At 39.4% G+C, this 19,258-nt stretch overlaps 2 long non-coding RNA genes across 2 annotated transcripts; both read left to right on the top strand.

Annotated features, from left to right (window-relative positions):
* Nucleotides 1-3,285: 3,285 nt before the first annotated feature.
* LOC104911829 lies at nt 3,286-9,204 on the top strand. Its single transcript, XR_794193.3, has 4 exons — nt 3,286-3,368; nt 5,533-5,663; nt 6,854-7,056; nt 8,816-9,204. It is a non-coding gene; the product is annotated as an uncharacterized LOC104911829 (long non-coding RNA).
* A 5,052-nt stretch (nt 9,205-14,256) lies between these two features.
* Nucleotides 14,257-19,227, top strand: LOC109368636. Its single transcript, XR_004160381.1, has 3 exons — nt 14,257-15,378; nt 15,681-15,758; nt 17,014-19,227. It is a non-coding gene; the product is annotated as an uncharacterized LOC109368636 (long non-coding RNA).
* The last annotated feature ends 31 nt before the right edge of the window (nt 19,228-19,258 follow it).

Consider the following 19,258-nt stretch of genomic DNA (forward strand, 5'->3'; position numbering starts at 1 on the left):
CGATTCTCAAAATCAGAACGTTCTTTTCGTAGAAATCCATCCCTCCGTTTCCACAAGGAATGAGATTTCAGTTCTAGGAAAGGACTTCTCATCCCAGCTAGGAACGGCAAACCGTCATCCCCTTTTTAGAGAGGGGCTGCCCAACCGTGGCAGCCAGGGCATCTCTTTCCACCCCTCTCTCTGTATTCCCAGCTGTAATTGCTCCATGTCTGACTGCATTAACTATTAGCACAGCCCAGGACAGGAGCTCTTGTCTAAAGACTGAGGAATCTCCATGGCTGTAGCTCTCTGTGTTTCATTAAAGGTAACGGCAGAACAGAATGCCTGCAGGATGGTCGAACCTTCCTCTTGTTCCTTGTGACCAGGAATGGAAACAATATCTCATACTATTTGTGCAGTGATTCCTGGCTTGTTAATATTTTGGTGTGGCTGTTTTTCTCTGCCGTGAGGAATTTTGGCCTCTTAGCATGGGGTTTTGCCTCTGTGTAAGTGGGAATGCTGCTCTTCCTTTTCCCCTCTTCAATGTGGAAACCTGTTTTCCTGCCATTGCTAGTCCTTTCTGTGTAACATTAGCAGAGAGAATGAAAAGTAATGCTTTCTTTCCCATTCAATCATACCTATGTATCTTTATGTATATCATATGCTTCTCTTCCTGCTTCACCCACTAGTAAAATATGTCAATACGTGAATATTAGGATAAGATTGCTTCAGCTAGAACCTATTGCCCTGCACACTATCTTCTCTAAAAACTACCTGTATTAAGATCTGGGGAAAATAAGTCTTAAAGAAAATTTCCTATAACAAATTTTTGGACTTCATCCTCCACCTTCTGCTTCCCAACCCTTTCAATTTTTCAAGTACATATAAACATACATGACCCACCTTGTTGCTCCCTTATATTCTATGGTGATCTTTAATTTCTTTTTTCAGGGAGGGGTTTCACTCCATTTTCATTCCTTGGCTTATCTTTAATCATCTAATGAATGGGATAATACCTGATGCTTACAGTTTTCCTTACATCACATTACAGTATTTTCTCAGGTACTAAAGTAGCACTGGACTCAACTAAGAGGAGTGATCAAACTGTCCACTAATGAAGTTACTCAGAAGGAGCCCCAGGAACTGGAAGCTGAACTTCAGAATCACAAAGAGCACTGCTACAGCATGAGAAAAATCTGGATGCAGACATGAACTGGAGACATGTCTACCACACTACAAGAAATTGAAAGAATACGATCCCATTTGACTCTAAAACTCTTTCTAGGCTAATTACCAGTTCACAAAGCAGAGAAATTAAGGCAGGGAGGGCATGTTCATGATGACAACCTTTACCCATTAGCAAGCTTTGCATTTTCCCAAGGCTGAAGACAGTTTAGCCCTGACAAATCCAATCAGTGATATCCAGGCGTAACCTCCAGAAATAAGCTCACATTTTTAGGATCCACAGGGCAAAAGATGGACTGCAATAGGTCACTACTAAAATATTTGAAATACAGCTTGGCCAGTGCTGAAATGGCACAGTTGGCCTGAAGTCGCTTCAAGGTCTCCTGACATCTGCATGTTTCCCCAGTGGCTTTGTGCAGTAAAGTGTTAACTTCTCCTGAGTGGTTATGTATTTAAGGCAGTAACTTTAAAATAAGGAATTGCAACCTTAGAGCAAAGCTGCTATTTTGAGAATTTTAAACCATTATTGACTCCTGTCAGATCAGTTTCTAGACTTATTGACTCCAGAAGTAAATATAGACTGAGAGAAAGCGAGGTCAAGTCAATATTTATCTTGCAGATCAATACATTTTGATACTAACCAAAAATTAAGCTCAATAAATGCATATATTATATATAGCAAGGTTAGGAGAGATCCATTCAGAAAATTTGTCAATTTGAAACTTCCCAATGGAATCCAACCTTTTAGATTCAATTTCCATTAGAAATTCTGTCCCTTTAAGGTTGCTTAAGTGACTGATCACGAGCCCCCATCACCCAATCAGGTTTCCAGATGATAGTTGAGTAGCAGTGAAAAGAAAAGGAAAGAAAGATGAAGTGAGAAAAAGTTGGTCGCAGGAACTCGATCACGGCGTTAGGAGGAGGCAGGTGAGTAATGGCAGTGCACAGATGTGCCAAAAGAAGCAGGATGGGAATTAAAGCAGATGTGTAACGTGATATAAGTAATGCAATATTGCAAGGCAAACATGAAGAAAGGATGGAAGAATGTGGAGGTGAACTTGTGGGAAGATTGGGTACTAGTTAATAAAGAGAGGGGTCAGTAATTTTAACATTGCAACAAATGAGATGCAGTGGGGAAGATTATTTTGTATGTTGGTTTGCAGCTGTTCCCAATACATCCTGGCAGCATATAATATTAGCATTCTTGTAGCTGGAAGTTAGTTTGGTGTTTTCATGTGTCACTATACTGTTGTTTTGATGGGCACCTGTCATGTCTATAAATTTTCTCAACCATGGCTTAGCCAGCAAGAGCTGGCTGCTCTTCCAGGGCTTGATAGCACTATGGATGGGCTCAGGCCCCTGCTGAGGGCATCACCTGGCACCCTTGGGATGCTGCAGCTCAGAAGCAACGGATTAGGCCAGTTCTGAATGTGTAATGGCAGCATAAGTGAGGACACAGAAGGGGGTGTTCTCCACAGGAGGCCTGGGAAGCTGGGAACATCATATCATGATGAGGGCTGCTGGTGGTGAGCACTTGTCTTCCATTTGTCCCTTTGTCCCCATACCTGCAGGCCACATCTGCCCTGTGCTGCAGGACCCCAAGGGCAGATTAGTGTGTCAGAGGAGCAGGCTCTGCAGTACCCAACCTCCGGTCCTGGGCCAGCTGCAGCCTGTCCATGCTCCAGCCTCTGATGCTGTCCCTCTTCTGAGGACATTTTCCTGAACATCTTTTAAGCTACGAATCCACCCTTTGGGGAAGATGCATGCTGTAGCAAAATGAATTTCAAACACGTGTCAGGATACATGTGAAACATTTTCAAGAGATCTTTTCCTGTTTGTTGGTTGTTGTTGTTGTTGTTGTTATTTTTGGTTGGTTGGTTTTGTTTTTTTTTTTCCCCATAAAGGCTTCTGAGCTTCTATTTGCACCCCAGATAGCACCGGTGACCTCTCATTTACACAGCACCTCTCACTCCAAAGATCTCCTGACGCTTTGCAAATGTAGCACAAGCTGCTCTGCTCTTGCATCTTGCTTCATCCAGGGCTGGAGCCCAGCCAGCCCCTGCAGAGATGAACCCAGCACCTGATCCGTGTGCCCACAACAATGAGCAAGGAGCAAACAATGCTTCCTCCAAATGAAACTCCAGGCAGAGTTTAGACAGGCAGAACGTAATTACCCAAACTGGAATTTGGCCAGAGCACTGCAGGTATGGTGGATACTTTCCCTGGGAGCACATTATTGGAAGGAAAGGGCATATAAATGATTGAATTGCTTGGTCAGAAAACACTGTTCTTGTCTTGCAGCTCATCTGGAAAAAAAAAAACAACAAAAACAAACAGGTTGTCAAAAAACAAAAAAGCAAATACCCTATGCTGCTACAAGTCTTCTTGTAGATAATTTAAAGCAAATAGAGATGATAAAATGATATACTAATTGGTAAAATATGATTTCATTTGAAATAAAGTGGAGAATCTCACCAAATTTAGCTCTGCAAAATGTAGCAAAGTATATTTCTCATCCAGCATAAAAAGGTGCCATTTGTTTGATATCGGTTTGATGAATTATTAATTTTATCACAGCTAAGATGACAGCTAATATTAGAACATTGAATTATTAATTTTCAAATGTGGCAATAAAAAAGCAGAACAAACACAAACTGAGACACATTTTAGGTATGAGTTGACTTGCTTACATAATCTGTTTGAGAAAACAAAACAGCAGAGACAGATATTTAAATCTTGCCAAGCAAATGCTTCTACCTTCAAGCCTCAGGTATGATTTTTAGCCTTACTTTGGAAATAACATTCTCTGACCAAACTTAGCTGATTGGATACTATACACCCTCCATGTCTGTTGGGCAAAATATAATTTGCTTGGATGAAGATATGGTTTGGAGAGTACTCAGGCCAAAGAATAATACGAAAGCATGTGTAACTCTGGTAGAGCAGTCGCCCAATTTTTAGTACTAGCAAGTTGGAAAATGCAAGTTACTTGTTCAGAATATTATCTGGTTTAGTCTTTTGCCCCTCTTCTTTCCTGTTGCTATTTTCACCAATGCTTGTTGCTTGCTGCAGGGTAAATAAGCACTCTAAGGCTTGTTTCCTTAAAAATGTTTCTGTGCGATTTCAGTCTTAAGAATCAGCACAGGATTTATCTGGCTCTGCTGTTCCCTTACAGACTGATTTTCCTGTCCAGTGTCTCCTTTGCAAATATTCCTCCTTCCCAACTCTCCAGATGAGATGGGAGCTTTGCAGCCTTTCTTATTCCATGGCTAAATAGTCAACAAAAGATTTCCAAATGTCGTAACTTTTTATGTTTTCCTATTATTTATTTTTCGGAGAAGCAGAGATTATTGCAGTGCTGCCCCTGAATGTGACCAAGAGTTCAAAAATAGGCATAACTTGTGCGCATCAGGGAAGCTGATCAGCATAGGTGGATTTTTGAGGGCAATACTCCCATGCAAAAGAACAGAAACAGCTGTCTGTCCCCAAGCCTCATTGGGAATTAATCCAGCTCAAAGCTGGATTAACTTCTATTAAAAATAAATAAATAAATAAATAAAAAGCCCACAAACTTGTATTCCACTGCCACATATGGCGATTATTTAGACTGCAAATATTAGGCAAGGCTAGCTGGTTGGGTACTAGAGAAAGACTCCTTCAAATCACTTGTTTTTATCCTGTTGTAAAAAATGGGGTGGAGGGGAAAAAGCATCTGTCACCCATCTGAGTTTGGAGAGAGATGAGCAGTGCAGGAGGGTGATGGAACATCTCTAACATGATGTGAGGTTGCCGTTGAGGGAGGGCAGTGCAATGCTGCAAGGCAACACAGTCTGTGTCCAAGGCCTGTCCCTTTTTTTTTTTCCTTCTAAACAGACTCATGTCAAAAGAGAAGGAAAACTTTCAGTACTTACAGGGGGTTTATAATACATGTGGAAACATTTTATCAGGAGTAACGGTTTTAAACTGAAAGAAGGTAATTTTAGATCAGATGTAAGGAGGAAATTGTATATTCAGAGGATAGCAAGGCCCTGGCATAGGTGGCCCAGAGAAGCTTTGGGTGCCCTATACCAGGAGGTGCTCAAGGCCAGGTTGGATGGAGCCCTGAGCGGTCTGGTTTGGTGGGAGGTGTCCCTTCCAAGGCAGAGGCTGGAACTGAATGATCTTTAAGGTTTTCTGAACCTAAGCCATTCTGTGACTTTGTAGGTACCTAGGACTTTTCCATTTCAGAGTGACATAAGATGGTCATTTATCCACCTTGGAAAGAGCAGTGAGGCATGTTCGTGTCTCATTCATTTATATGTTTATACACGAAAAAGAACCCTTTTTGTCTTTTTTTTTTGTCTTTTTTTTTTTCTTTTTGCCATGTAGACTCGGCAGTGATTGAAATAACTAAACAGAGGAAAAGAAAACTGTTGGTTTTATTAGAGCGAGTTTCAAGGTCTGTCTGTTTGTGCACAGTCCAAATCTCCGACAGCTCAGCTCAGGGTTTGTACCATCAGGTGGGCATTTCATTAACAAAAATATCAATATCTGCCATTGAAGAATTGTTCCCATGGTGAACCCCAAAATTTTTGTGAGGGTTTTCCTCTCTGTGATCTATTCCAAAAAGAAGAGCTGGAAAGAATTAAAAGATTCCTGCCACCTTTTAAAGGTGATTCTTAGTATGTGGTTTTGAATTTCTCTGGTTTCACACATTGCTGGTTATGTTGCCTATTATAAAGGATTCAGTAAGACACACTTTCTCCCAGTGGTATTTTATTTTGACACATCTCAAATGAAAATACAGCTCATTATCTTATACAGAATTCAAATATGTTGTCACCTGGTTTTCCTGCATTAAAATATGATTCATTTTCGCTGTAGGTATATGAAAAAGCAGAATGACTCTGTAATAAGCCTATTTAGTAATTTATTTATGTATTTTTGTTCACCTAAAAATGGGGCAAATGTCAGGCTTTGTCTTCTTTTAAAATGTCTTTGTGCTCAGAATACAAGTGCTCTCATGTCTGGTCCTGTTGTTTTCTTTGCTGTGATGGTTTTGGTTCTCAAGAGGCATATTTAAATTTTCATAAATATAGTAAAATTTTTCAGGAAAAAAAATGCTCAGAGACCTCATTTATGTGAGTTTTAAAATATTATTTATAATACTCTGTGAAATATCTTATATCAGCCCTGTTGGGGCAGGGCTTTCAGATCAGTCAAAATCTGAAACCCTTTACAGGATGCAAATTAAGGGCTCGATTAAAAGAAAACTGCTGTTCCACTGTTTCTGGCGAAGTTTCTGCAGGCAATACAGCAATGAATGTGGGGCTTGCTAAGCAAATCTGGTTTGAACATTTTCGTTTTTTCTCTTTATTCAGTATATAAGACATAAAGTGTGAAAACTTGGCTCAACTGGGTGTGCCAGTCTGTTGAGTTTACCTGATCCAGAAGGTGTTTTAAATTATGGAAACCACAAGAGATCAACACTTCTCAAAACATCACTGACACATTTGAAAATTTTCAAAATAATATGATTTTGTCAGGTTCCCACAATACCAATTCGTATCTAAAAAAGCGCGTCCATCTAAGCTCTTGATTAACCAAAACTAAGGTTAAAGAGGTGGCCTCTGATCCGTGCATTTGAATTTCAATCTTGGAACAGGCTGCAGAGGCTGGATTTAAAGTTCGAATTTTGTTTCATTTGCAGGAGAACGGAAGAGCTGGCAAGCTGAGACACTACCAGTACTTTGTGGAAACCGACATATGAATTTGTTCTACAAATGTGCCAGGGACACACTGATCCAACAGTTAGATCACTTCCAGAAGACACCAAGTTAGATCTCCGAGTTCACTTCCAATTGCTGACTACTACTATCCAATAAAAGGAAATTTCTGCATAAAGTAAACAAGGTAATTAATTATAGCGCTGAGTGATATCCCAACAAGAGCTCCAAAGTTCATGAGTACAAAAATAGATTAAAAAATAAATGCTAAAATACTCTAATCCTTAGAACAAAGAAAGGTCTTCTCATTGGTTTTGGAGACTTGAGGTTGTGGATGGGCTTTGGATTTGTGTGCTTGATGGAGGAGAAGCAGAAATAACTGAGATTAGATTTGGTGATGGGGAAGTGGAGGAGGAGATTCTGCTGAAAGGACAGAAGGGACAGCAAGCATGGAGATTCAAGTGAATACATTAACTTCATTTGGGAATACGTAAGACAGAAAACCTCTTCAACATCATGGGGTATGACCCATGCAGAATTATTGCACAAATAGACCTTTTTTACCTTTTTCACGTTTTTAAATGGCCTAAGTCTCATTTATCATTAAACACAATTTCTTTTCTGCAATCCTATTAAAGACTGGTGACTTTAAGGTCTGATGTCTTAACTATGTTTTTGCTCTTGAATATAACCTGTGGATAGCACCGTTTGAAAAAGAGGTCCAAAGGAAGAACAGCTCTATAAAGGAGATGTATCAATAATGAGGAAATACAGCAGCAACAGAAACATGTTATCATTTATTCTTTTTTTGAGTATATCAGAGGAAGACTGACTGTCACTGCAGAGGGAAGAAGGCATGAGAATGAGAATTGCAAGAAAAGAAAATCATTACATAATTCCTCCTTCTCTGGGATGAATATAGGGGAGTAAAAGTGTTCCTACAAAAATTGAATTATGTTGTGATTTTAAATATTGTGTGAGAATGAAGGACATGTGAGCTGCAATGAGACAATCAAAGAGGAATTATTTGATGTGTTTAGGCTGGGAGTGTGCTTCACATGACAAGAGGAAGAGAGGATAGATGGAGGAAAAAAAATTCAGAATCTGCTCTATCCTGAGCCATTAATGCCAATCATATTCATGTTTTGTAGCTAGTTATATTTGCTGATGGTTCCCAAGCACATTCACCTTTGCACTGTCCCCTAAAAATTGGAAAGATGTCTCTCTGTGAATGACCTATAGCTTAGATATCACATATCAAAACTAAACAATTAATTTCCTTTTCCTTAAGTACTGGTACTTACTCTTGAGGAATAGAATGCTATGACCTTTTATTTCCAGTCTGAGGACAGTTCTATGATAGATGGAATAATGCCAGTACCTACTTTTCATTAGACTGTATGATTTGACTTTATCTTGCATGGTCTGCGTGGTTTGAGTGAATAAGTCACGCCAAAATTTATGAGGTTTTCATTATTACAAATGAATCTTCATCATTACTATGTGGATATAAGTATTCTTGGGCAGCAGAAGACAGACCCAACAGGCCAGCACAAACTGATGCCAACTTGTTGCCTACTATTCCATTAACCCATGCCTCCAATGACACTGGGCCACTGAAACATTGGTATCCCTTAGGGACCTGCCTGGCATCCCATTTGGGGTTTGCAGGACAGGATCCTAGTCTTTTGTGAAAACTGTTGACTAAAAATTATTTTTTAGAACTCCTTTCTCTTTTAATTCTTTTACCTTAAGAAGAGAAGAAGAGGAATAGCCAGAAGCCACCGCCTTCTTGTTTGGACCAGCCTGCCTTTCTAAGGGCAACAAAAAGCAACAGAAGTGGCAGAGAAGATGAATACCTTCCTCCCTTCACATAAATCTGTTTTTTATTATTATTATCATTATTTATTTATTTATTTATTTTATTTTTCCCATTTATTTTGCAGTTGGAAAAGTTCTGGGCTTTCATCGATAACTTCCCAGTTTGACAACGAGACCCTCATGACCCAGCAGTGAGTCCCAGTTCCCACCTGGGTGCCTCTGGAGAGTGACAAATCTCTTGGATTTGCTCTCACAACCCAGAAGCACAGGCCAGGAACATCTGTCTGTTCCTTCCCTTCCTTCAGACTGCCCTGAGGAGAAGGGAGGCAGGCAAGTAAGGATATGAAAGGCAAAGGCTCAACTGGCCATGTTACATTAGCCAACTCAAATAATTCCTCTTGGCTGTGGAAACAGCCTTCCCATCCAAAGCTGTCTTTTTTTTCTTTTTTCTTTTTTTTCCTTTTTTTCCCCCCAAAAACAAGAACAACTTATTTCCAATTTTGGGCAGGTTCCTCGGCTGTAGGCCAGCTCTCCCCACTGCCTCTCCGTGCTATTTCTCAATGCCCCTCAAGTGAACCTGAGTGTCTCAGGGGCCAAACTTTACCGAACAGGAAAATCAAAGTATGCAAATGAAGCTCAGATTATTACATATATAATGAGAAAACTATTTTCCTTTGCTGTTGCCCGTGCCCAGCTTCCTTCCCTACGACTCTGAGTGCTTCAGAGCTGTATATAGCTGTTGAACTGAAGCACCTAAGGATGGCTCTGAAGCAGGAAGAGAGTTCAATCTGCAGGCTGGTTTTCCAGCCACTTTCTTTCTCATTCTCCACAAGATGGTTGATATTCCTCCGGATTTTGCTGTTATTATTTGGGTGTCTCTACTTCACAGCAAAGGGCAGATGAATGCCTTGTGCAGCCTCTTCAGTCCACTCTAGATCTATTTTAGGCTGAGAAGACTGTGCTGCTTGGATAGATGGGTGCATTTCATGCCAAAAGCTCACTCTTTCTACAAAGTTAGGCATCTCAGTTTGAAAAAGTAAGTACAATGTAAAGCTGTTTGAAGCAGTGAATGAAGCTGAGTTGCTATCAGATGTATATGGCATAAAGTATATATTCTGATAGGCACTCTCCTACAAAGGAGAAGTGGCAGTGTTTACTTGTGCATTTTAATGAATGAGAGGATGCATATTGTGACATGAAATCCTATCCACTGTACCAATTCAACAGGCATTTATACACTGAAGTCTGAACTCTGCATAACCAATGGGATCTCAATGAAGGATGTGGAACACTTGTCTGAAGGCACCTACTCTTTATTTTTACTACAAAGTCAATTACCATTTCTAAGCAGCCATCCAACACGTATAATGTCAGGAGCCAGATGTTGGTATTGTGATATAGTGATATTAATTTTAAAGGAGTATTTTTTTTTTAATTTTTGGCTTCCCAAGGATTAAGTTGGATATTCTCAATGTAGTTGAAAAAATAATTTACATTCCCCAAAGACAAACATTCTTGTTTTCTGTTCGGTTCTATAACTCAGTCATTTCTCTCTTGAAGAAGCACAGAACAGAAAGAACTTTCAGTTTCAGGTAAAATTTCGCTTCAGCTGATTTTTCTGAAAACATGCACCTTTTTGGCTGTTTCAGTTATGAATCATAGAATGGCCTGGGCTGAAAAAGATCACAATGCTCAACCAGTGCCAACCCCCTGCTATGTGCAGGGTCGCTGATCACCAGACCAGGCTGCCCAGAGCCACATCCAGCCTGGCCTTGAATGCCTCCAGGGATGGGGCATCCACAGCCTCCTTGGGCAACCTGTTCCAGTGCCTCACCACCCTCTGGGTGAAAAACTTCCTCCTAATATCTAACCTAAACCTCCTAAAATGAAGCTTATGCATAATTTATCTTTACAAAGGGAAGTTTAATGAGTAAAATTTGGGTTACTGAGGTTTTAGCACATGTCGCATTGAATCTTTTTTTATCTCCTACATCACGTGTTTAAACTTAGTTTGGGTCTGTTACAACCAAAATCCCTGCTGACTCCTCTCTGATCCAGGCAGATTGAACTGAGTCGCAACACTGCTCTTTGCTGGTACACGTCCTCATCCCCATTGCCAAGAAAAACCCTTTCCCTCTGTGTTTTCTTGTTAGCAATACTGGTATGGAGGCCAAGGACTGACAATCTTAATTCTAAAGTCCTCTCCTCCAGCAAGAAAAAAGGAAAATGACTGAGAAACCTTTTGCCGTTGTTTGGTTGTTTGGTCATAAAGGGGTACTGGACTGCCAAGCCATCATCCCACTAACCCTGAATTTCCATGTAAAATATAGGCAAAAGGAGAGAAAAGAAAGATTTATTGTTATTATTATCATTGCAGACTACCTTTATAATATATATGTTTCACTTAATTTAATATTTTATAACTCTATATCAGCCACTGCAGTCACCCAACAGCATTTCTTATTTATCCAGTCGGACATACTAATTTGCTTTTATCAAAATACTTGAGAAATAATTGTCTTACCTCTCCTAGGACATGCTACAGGGTTTATTCTCTCCTTGCTATCTACGTAGTTATAAATCCTCATGCACTGAGAGCAGAATAGGCTTTATGTGTCTAGCAATTTCTTATGATTTCTAGGCTATTATCCCCAAATCCTAATTAACCATTATTAAAAATAATGTGGCCTTTCTACCACGTGAGATATACCAACGTGATAAGATATGATGTGAAAGTCCCAAGCATAATGTAATTTTGCTGCTTTACTTTTCCTCTTTTATTAGAGATTTCTAACATAATACTGTGTTTTCATCCAAAGTGACAGGATTCAGTGCATACTTTGTAGTATATGTTTTGCAAACTGCCAAAACAGAGCCGTTGGATTTAGTTTTCTAATAATCATACAGCCATACAACACGCCCATACATGTCAGAAACTGAAGAAAGCAAATTTATACACAACAACATGTATTTTGTGGATAGCGATAACCCACCCAAATCTAATTTAATCAAATATTTAAAGAGGTAATAATTAATTTTTAAAGAATTGAAGTGAACCGTAACTAGGAGGAAATGTTATTGTTTATTTTTAATGCCAGAACTGTATTCCTGATGCATTTTTAATATTTCATTAAGGCGGTAACTTTCATAGTGTATTTTTTCAAGTTTCATATCTCACTGATTTATTTTTTTTCTGAAGAAGAAAGGTAAAATGCTGTAGGGAAACTTAGAGCTCAGACTGATGCGTTCTTTGAGGAGCTCTTGCTAAAACTAACTGAAGTCTTTTTAAGCAGAAGTCTTCTTAAGCCTTTCTGGACAAGCAGTCTAAAACCAGAAGTCTTTTAAACAAGCTAAGGTACAGCATCTGCTTGTGAGCTTAACAAAGGGTTCTCCTTTCAGCCAATGCACGTGTTCATTGGGTACTACTTTGTATTCTGCTTCTGAGCTATTAGTCATTCTTACTTTCTGGAAGAGATATCTACAAGAAGGGTTTTAAAGCCCACTGCCTTTCAAACCTGCCTTCTGTCCTTCCTCAGTCCTTTGTTTTTGGTTTTATTCCTTCTTTTTGATGGAGCGTCTCTCACGTTTTTGGGCCTTTCATACTCAAACTGTGGAAGCCTATTTATTTCACTCTGGCTCCAGCCCTAGTTAAAGGTGTGAACTACCAAAGTGAATGGGGGCACATGCACATTAACACTGCTGTGGAAAACATCGCCTGACAGATGGATGCATGTTGAATGGGTGTTTAAAGAAAGGTGTTTGCAATAAAAATCCTGAGTATAGCATCAGAGGAAGACCACACACAATTTTCTACTTTTATGTCTGTAATACATAGGGGTCAGGCTAATTCTAGTCCCTATGCTTTATACTGTCACTTACTCACATTTGTTATTTCATATATGCTTGTATTTGATATTTAATACTAGTAATTTATATATTAATATTTGTGTGTTTATTTCAAAGACTGGCTGTTTTCAAGGGTCTACTCTGCAGCACAAGGGTCTGAGTCAATATACTGTAAATCATTGGTTTATTCAACAAAGTAGTGAAAGGATAAATTGAATTTCTCCAGCTTTAATCACCTGTTCTTGATCTCTGGGGGATACTCACCTAGTATGTAACAGTTATGGAGCTATGAATGTGATGTGCAGATACATCCTTGCATGGGACCAGCCCTAAGAACTGAAGTGTTTAAATTCTGGTTGAGAATTGAGGCAGGTGATTGGAACTAGATTATCCTTGAGGGCCCTTCTAACCCAAACCATTCTATGATTCTTTGAAAGAGAAACTATAGATAAGAAGTTCTCCTCGTTTCTGTTTCTAAGTCCTTAGCTGTTCCCTGGATGGATAACAGGACTTTTTAGGCACAGCATTGCATTCTCTACCATCTTTGCTCTTTTCCCAAAATATTTCTGACTCAGTCATCTCCTGCCTACACAGCGAACTTCTGTGTCCCTTGACTTAGGCTGAATTGGTTTCTCTTTATGTACAAACAGGACTGCTTTTTTCCCCCCTGATTTCATAATTGCTATTTCTATTTGTTTGCTTCTTTTAGTTTTGAATCATACTTCCATTTGACTATCAAGATTATCAAAAAATAAAGCATGATTCACATGTACACATAGTTTACGACCTTTAGATTCAAGTCCATTTATATAAACTTGCAAAGACAAAAGGATACGTCATAAGATCTTGTAGGCACCCAAACTGTCAGTGAATTCAGCCCATAACTGATTTGTTCAGCTTTATTGAGACCTCTTTATAAGCTGTGCTTGTGTTATGACAGTAGATTGTTTACAGATTCTTAAAATGTCCTGAGTTGATGGAAAAAAGGGCAATTTTTTCCTTCACAAATATCACTTGACTTCGAGAGGAGTGTTTGAAGCTACACAACCAGAATAGGAACATTCACATCCGCTGTACGAGTGGCTCAAAAACCCTGTCATTTCTCTCAGGCCCAGCTCCAGCAAGCACTTACACACATGCTTAACTTTATGCACACGAGTAATCCCATTGATTTAATGGGATTATTCCCCTATGCACAGTTACGCACACATAAATGTTTGCAGGACTGGGGTCTATTTCTCTTGCAATGATTTGAAACCTGTGGAAGAAAATGCTTTACGCAAGTTAGATATTATTGAATGGCCACATATTAAGCCTGAATATCTCTTCTGAAATTGGTGAGGCTGTGCCACTTTGTTTCTGGCTGAGAAACTGCCCTCTTCCGTGCACAGTGTACACTCTTAGCTTGCTACAACACATCGTGGCTATTGCAGCATAGAAAAGTGTAATAGAAAACTGCTGAGTCACAGCCTGAACCACTGATTTGAGCACCTGGGAAAAGGACCAGTCAGCCCTGGGAGCACAGGTGAAGACAATTCACCTGTATGACTGCAAGAGGTGCAGCCTGGCTCCACCTCTCTTAGACCCCATTTAAGGGCTGACTGCAGCTGGGGAAGGATCTCATTCTAGAGATCCCTCCCTGGTGGACCTTTCCTCTGTGAACCTGGAATCTTCTGATACAGGTGAGAGATCTTCTTCCCTTTCTTTACAGCACTTTTATATTGTGTCGATCCTTCATTGTTGTACCTCTGTTTCCCATCATACTGATCTGTTCAATTACTACAAAAGGGGAATGGAGAGTTAATCAGTAGTAAAAGTACTAAGAGAGAGAATTCTCCATGTCCAGAGGTTACTGTATTTCAAAACTTGATTTATAACTTGACAATGACATTTAGAAAGCGTTCCGCTATGTGCAGGATATCCTTCTCATTAATGAAATAACATAATAACTCATAAATATTTCATGTATGTGGAAAAGGCTTACTTTATATATACTTACATACAAATATAGAAACCTATACACAGAGAAATGGAGAACAGAAAAGTACTTCCAAGCATCAGAAAACTATGTATAAAAATGTGATGTTTGCATGTGTGCAGACTTGCATGCACAGGGTGAGCACTGTTACAAAAATAACTTTGGTGAAAATAACTGAACTTCAAGTTGCCTCTGATTTGGATAGTTTGCTTGTAATTTGAAATTCTGCAGCCAAGATAATTTTTAAAAATTTAGGGCAAGTAACCATCTGCCATAAATGACAGAAATTGAATGTAAATAAAATAGTACTTCTACTATAGTGGTGGGAATCACAAGCCAAATGTATCCACGGTGTAGGTAGCAGGAACGCTTGTAGAACAAAAGCAGCTAAAGGAACAGGTTTGGCCCAGACACGTTTTGATGTGTGGTTTATCTTGTTGGCTGAACAACAGCATTATTAAGCAACTTGGGCTGGAGCATCAATGGGCTCCGTGAAGAATTTAAAGAAGATCTTGACTTGAATGTGTTGGGAGAGGAATCGTGCTGTGTCATTCAGTAAAAATATAATCAGTCTTACGCCACTGGCACATTCAAACACCTAGCGGGATATATTGGGTATTGGTGTTTAAGGTTTTATGTAAGGTAACAGCTGCTTTGGTCAGGCAGTTAATTAAATGTGTTAATTTTCCATACTACCAACAGTAGTGACAACAGATCAAAGTGGAATTTTATGACATTTCAGGGTTCCCTTATGTGATCACAACGGCGGATGGCACCCACACAATCTTTCACATCCCTTCACTATATGATGATGCCTTTCCCCCCTGAAAAGCTTCAGTCTTTGACTCTTCAGGTAGTGCAATGGTAATACATTGATATTACTTGCTGGATATTGCCAGTTGTCCCAACTCCAGTCTTGAAAAGCTGTTTGGGCTTATTCCCATACTGAAGATGGGAGATGTCTGAAGATGAAGCAATTCATTTGCAAAGCTATTTTTAATTTTCTCCCTCCTGTCTTACATCTCTTGTTATTAATATTCAATGAGTAGATCTGTAGGGTGGAAATAAACTAGTTTGGTATTTTTGAATAGATACTGTATTCGTCAGATGTAGAATTACAGAAAATTGTTTCCTTTTCCTTGATAGTTCCGTTTGCTGCATTGCAGGATGACAAATTCAACCTTTTCCACAATATTGCTACTTCCATAACACAGTAATAACTCAAAGGCATCGGGAAAGATAAGGTAAATGGAGATGATTCATGGGAACAACTACAAAACCTTTTTAGAAATAATGGACTGACAAATATGAACAGTATTTGAATAATATAAATGAACTAGACAAGTTTCCTCCCCACTGAAAGGATAAAACACTGTGAAGAAATGTGGAAGAAATGTAAAACAAGAAGTTAAGCATATAAGGACTGACCGAAAATGAGTCACGCTCCCACGCTTTTGGCTCACAATTTGAAATACTTGTTTTTACTTGATTGGGTAGCCACTAAAAGTATATAGTAAGATTTGTTTGAATTTGATCTGTCACTGTTTTTGATGGGTGACAATGATTTTATGACATATGTCACATAGTGTCACATCATTCAAAACACATTAAGTCATGCTCTATCCCGTCACTTCTGAAGGCAGTTATGCTATTCAACGTGACGTGACATGAGGAGATGTAACACAACTCAACAGCTGAGAAAATAAAGGGAAAGTTTTGTAGGTGTGACACGGGTCCTTGAAATTACATTGTAATGAATCTTAGGAGGAAGATCCCAGGAGCTATCCATAAAAATGGATCCATTGCCTGACTTGCGTCTTTAGGAGGATGAGGTCTGGGTTACTGCGCACAGAGGGGCAGTGGATGGATAATACAGTCATGACAGCAGTCTCACTGGGTTCAGTGGCACAAACTAGCTCTTCAGGAACTACTTGTTGGAGAGTCTTATGCCTGAAAAGAGACAAGATTGGAACTCTCCATGGCTGGAAACATCTCTGGGTTTTTAGAGCATTTAAAATTTCTGCAGCCTCAAGGATGTGCTAAGCAGAACACATTACAAGCTAGATATTTGCTGGCTGTAGTCTTCTAACAGCTTCTTATGGCTGTTTATGAGGGTGGATAGTGACAGGACAAAGGGGAATGGTTTTAAACTGAGACAGGGGAGGTTTAGGTTAGATATAAACAGGTTGCCCAAGGGGGCTGTGGATGCCCCATCCCTGGAGGCATTCAAGGCCAGGCTGGATGTGGCTCTGGGCAGCCTGGTCTGCTGGTTGGCGACCTTGCACATAGCAGGGGGTTGGAGCAAGATGAGCATTGTGGCCTGGGTTGAAAAGGATCATTCTATGATTCTAATACATTTAAAATGAAGGTATTTCCAGTCTATGTGAGCTCTGCTTTCGTTTCTTAAAGACTATTTCCTGTCCTGCCTTTGGACCGTCAGGAGCAGAGTGTCTGTGTTTTATATGGTACTGTGATGCTATTTATTCTTTCTGATTGCAGTGAAGCTATGCCTACTTATAAACACAAACATTCATTGGCTGCATCAACAGGAATTTCTCTCTACACCAAAAGTAGAACCTCAGCACAGAATATGAAGTTGCCTGGTCAACTCTGCAAGATTCTACAGCTACTGAGGTTGCACCATAAATATTTTCCAGGTTAGTAAAACTTAGCCATGCACGCAAATATGGTATGCTTGCTAGCATTACACAGCTCCAAACCTAGAGCTCTATGAATGCAGTCACACACACATTGTTTTTTTTTTTTTTTTCACCACTTTGTTGATGGAGCCTATGAATGTGGATTCTCTCAGATCTTTAGATACTGTCAGAGTTGGAAGCTGAAAATCAGCCAACCTGAAATCCCTCCTTAACTCCCCAACTGGAAACTCCCTCCAACTCTTAGATGTACTGCTAACCACTGAACATTGCAAATGGGGCACACAGCACCAGTGAGACCTGACGTGATGTCCAAAAAACTGCTAACAGCTCTGAATACAAACTGAAATGTGGGCCCAACTTTCTGAAATTATTCACCACCCTATTTTCATAATTTCCTATTAATTTCTTGCAGAGCTGTTGCTCTTCTGTAGGCCTGATTTTTCCCTGCTGATTGTCTTGGAAGACATCCTTGATGTCTGGAGTTTTCACTGTGTTCTAGGGCAGCTGAGAACAAATCTGAGTAATATTCATTCACCGCTGCAGTTCTGTAACTATCTTTTCAAAATGTTAATTACTTGCAGGCTGAATATCTTGAAATTCTTCCTCCTTTGCTACCAAAGAGAAACTTGTGTAAATTCTCACTTTGTCGTCACACCTGTTGGAAATCACTGTTACAACTTAGGTGTGAAAAAATGTGACTGAACTATACGTAGTAAGGAAAGTACACACACCAATCTCAATGTAAGTCCATCACTGCTGCTATAAAACAGACAAAACTACTTTGGTGACATTCGCTGTTACTGTACGTTGACAAGTTCCCATTTAATTTACTACATATGGTTCTACGTCTCCATAGCTACTCTCGTGAATTCATTATTCATTAAATAAGTGATGAATTTACTCAAATATTGCAGCCACATGGCCGACACAAATGCATTCTAATATTATTAACACGTTGCCAACTTGCAACTCTTCGAAGTCTGAGTAAATGTTTTGACAAGAAGAGGCAGCAAGAACAAATAAGTAGTAGCAGTCTAGATGAAGTTCAGCCATAGTTCTAACAGCTTTAAAGTCTTAACAGTGTTTTCACTGGGGCAGTACCAGATAAATTGCTCTTATGTGTGCATACAAGAGACTAAAATTCCTTTGAAAGTTTATAATTTCTCATGGGAAAACACAACATAAAAGTTACTTTTACTCACAGAAAAACAACACCATATTTTCCTGTCAACCTTTGCTGTTGGGAATTTCAAACTTTTTGCATTTTTTCCCTGTGATTCTTTGTCGACCCGAGGGACAGGCGTTTACAACATAATTTACTTTCAGCATGTCTCTGTAAATCATTGTAATACTTTCTATGGCTAGTAAGACAGAAAAGTTGGACTGACAAAGTACTTTTCTGAGCCTCCAGCAACAGACTAAAAACACCTCTGTCTCAGAAACATGGATTGACACACAAAAGAAGAGTTTTATGACGGCTTTGCATGAATGTTTGTATTTAGAGGTTGTAGTATTTATTAGGAAATATTTATTAAACTGTATTTACTTGCAGTAAAATATATGGAATGCCTGGAAAATAAAAAGTGTGTTGGTGGTACAAATTAAAATCACCAGCATCCCATGTTCGGAGACGGCCGTTATTTTCCCTTGCTGTTATTGAGGTCTGTTGTTGTCACTGTTGTTGCATAGGCTTAGCAGAGCTGTCTCGGATTAGGTGATTTAAGCATGGCCTCCCATAAAAAAAAGCTGGAAACCTGTAGAGCCTTTCAGCCTCACTTTTTGAGGCTGCTGCTAATATCAAGGCTCATTCAGTTTTACATTAGAACTTGATGACTTGCACATTGGTTGAACCTTCACCTTTTACAACCTTAATGGGGATTTATTAGCTATTTCACAGTGTGTAAATTTGAATCTAGGTCAGATGAGGAAGAAAAATAGGGCAAATCTGGGCCTTAAGTATAACCTGCATATAATATATCAGGATAAAAAAAAAGGTGCAAAATTAAACAGATGATTAAAAGTGTCTAGAGCAGTCAGAGTCTGAAAAAAGAGCTTGATAAATTAGGGGTGTTAGCGGGCTGCTT

This window comes from Meleagris gallopavo, chromosome 7 (genome assembly GCF_000146605.3).
Source record: "Meleagris gallopavo isolate NT-WF06-2002-E0010 breed Aviagen turkey brand Nicholas breeding stock chromosome 7, Turkey_5.1, whole genome shotgun sequence".
Taxonomy (NCBI): Eukaryota; Metazoa; Chordata; class Aves; order Galliformes; family Phasianidae; genus Meleagris; species Meleagris gallopavo.